Source organism: Chenopodium album, chromosome 23 (genome assembly GCF_948465745.1).
Source record: "Chenopodium album chromosome 23, dcCheAlbu1.1, whole genome shotgun sequence".
NCBI lineage: Eukaryota > Viridiplantae > Streptophyta > Magnoliopsida > Caryophyllales > Amaranthaceae > Chenopodium > Chenopodium album.
The window spans coordinates 15,483,126-15,485,965 of NC_137856.1; positions in this window are offsets into that span (position 1 = coordinate 15,483,126).

A 2,840-nucleotide genomic window follows, 5' to 3' on the forward strand; every position below is an offset into this window, starting at 1 on the left:
ATTGAGGATTTTGCAATTAGATGACAACTCCTAATTCAACATGCTAAATTAATCATTTAGATAGTGCTAATGCTTCCATCACCTTGTTTTGAATGTACAAATGTTTCGAAGTGATGATTGAACCCCCTCATATGTCCTAATTTTTCCTAATCTTTGTTCATTGAGAGGTTTCCATTTCACTATTTAATGCCCTTTTTTTGGCTAGTTGTCTTGATTGTGGATGATTTATATTCATGAGATGAGTGTTTGAAGTTGGATTCTTGGTTGTTTGTAGGTACCTATCCTTTTATAGTCCCTGTTGTTGCAAGCTCCTAGCATAAATCATGTCTCGCCGATTAAGAGATTTGTTGCCGGGGTCTTCCTCCCGAAAATCTCAAAAGGGGTAATCCTCTCAAGCCGCATCTAGCTCCGCGGCGGTGCCCAATGCACCTCCTCAGCCCTATAAGGTGAAGTTTGCTTCACCTTATCAAGAAAAGTGTTATAATAAGCTCTTCAAGCGGGCCGTCCGGTCCACCCGTTTCTATAACAAGGAATATTGTCAGACCTTGGGCATCAATGCCGATGTCCGAGACATGGCCGAGTCCTTCGGGTGGCAAACCTTCCTCAATATTAAGGTTCCATCAAAATTCACCCACAACCCGGAGGCCGAGCCCAAGGCACCATTCACCTACCGGGAGCTCACCCTCGAATTCCTCTCTTCATTCAACCTTCAATCCATCGAGAGGCGAGGGGTGAAAGAACTTGAGCTTAACTTCCGTATGTTCTACAACCCACGCAAGGTGACAATGAGCGAGCTCAACCGGATGTTCGGGTGGGATCCTGAGAGCCCAGTGCACAGAGCTTATGATAATGAGAGGATGTGGCAAGGCTACAACGAGCAAGAGTGTTGGGGCACCATCACCCAAGGCAACACCAAATTCAAATCAAGATCGGCAAAGGCGTCGGAAATCATCCATCCGGCCCTCCGGTACTTTCATAGGCTAATGGTGTATGCCTTATTTTCCCGCCAAGAGCTCGGGAAAATCAACCAAGAAGAGCTCGTTCTACTGTGGTTGGCCACCGACGGGTACATCAACTACGACCATGGGATGAATTTCGGGGGCCTCCTCACAGACCGCTTCCATGAGACATAACTTGGTGTCTCCCTCACTGGTGATATTCAGTTGGGGGGGATGATTACATGGAAAGCCTACAAGTTAGGCTATTGAGCGGAGCTAGCCAAGCTTACCCCAGTCGATAAGCAGCGTTACCTGAACCTAGGGGCCCTCAAGACGGCCGGGATGATTCGCGAGGTGCCTACTCGCGTGGGAGGAGATGAGCGGGTTTGGATGGTCCGCGATTCTTCTTGGTTCCTCCTCCCGAATGACTACATCACCAACCCGCCAGAAGATGAAAATCAATGGCGCGTTCCCCGAGCTAACCTTGAGGAGGGTAGCTTGTCATTGAGGGAGATAGCTCCTCGGGCCCCAAGACAAAGGCGGCAGCAAGAGCAGCACTTTGACCAACAAGATTAACAACAATTCCAAGTACAACAACAATTTCAACAACAACTACAAGGTTTTCAACAACATTTCGAGCATCAATCCTTCCACTATGGGGAAGGGTCTCAACAAGTGAACGTCCCCCCCTTTAGTGGGGGAGGTATGGCTTCTTCTTCTTCTTCCTCATTTAACATCGAGTCCGCTTTTCAAAATTTGTCCATGCAAGTAAACCGGTTGACGGAAGTCGCCGATGGGAACTCGGTTTACAACGCCAACATTTATGATTGGCATGTAAACCAAGGGCATTTTGACCCACCGGTGAACTACCCGTATTTTCCGCCCCAACAGGGGCCGGTTCCTTGTCACGAGGAACCGCATGCTGACGGGACTCCCCGTCGACCGGTTTGGCCCTATTGGTCCGGTCCTTCATCTCAAGGGGCCCCCCGTGTGAACTTACCCACCTCTGAGGGGTATGATTACAAGGCACCGGGGGGGTGTAATTACCGTGGGGACCCCAACTAACCCATGTACACATCCGAGCCTCATGAGATGCCCCCTCCCTATGACCCTCTTCCGGACTACCAAGAAGAGTTGTACCGGAACCGCGGTTTTCCATCGGGTTACACAGGTGGTTGGGACCCCCATGCCCCTCCTATCGACGTCGACTATGAGTGGCGTCCATATGGAGAGGGCTCTAGTTCTCACATGGAGGACTAGGGCCCTCGGGCCGAGTTTAGCCCTTCCTCCCACCTATTTCCCATTTTTGATCAAACCGAGGACGGTTTTTCGTTCAAGTGTGGGGGGGTGCTTATTCATTATTTCATTTAAGGGCTTTGTTTTATGGGGCATATTCATGGCCAATAGGTGTCTCTTGCATGCCTTTTTTCTCGATATTGGTTGATGCTCACCTTCTATGTTCTCTAAAAAAAAAATTTTGATGACAACCTTGTGGTGGTTTTTCTCCCAATTTCAAAAATCCAAATTCCCCTTTCATCCAAACCTTTTCTTCCTTCTTTTTCTTTAGTAGTTTTTTTCTTTATTTTGCTTTCTTTTTATTTCATTTTATATTTCTCTTGCTACTAACCGAATATTTGCCGAGTTGTGTTGGATTTTGACATTTTGTAGGACTTATTGGCGCATTCCCCAAATTTTTCCAACCAATGGAGCTTCATTGATAGTGGACTTGCGCTTTCTAAGCATATTTGGGTGACAAATTCCCCTTCTCAACTCTTTAAATATTTGATTGGTTGCTTAGTTTAGTTTAGATTAGGAAGAAGTTGAATGGTTCGAGGTTGTTTGATTTAGTTCTAAGGAACCTGGGATCGTTGATTGACAAGGGAATAATCGCGTCGTCAAACG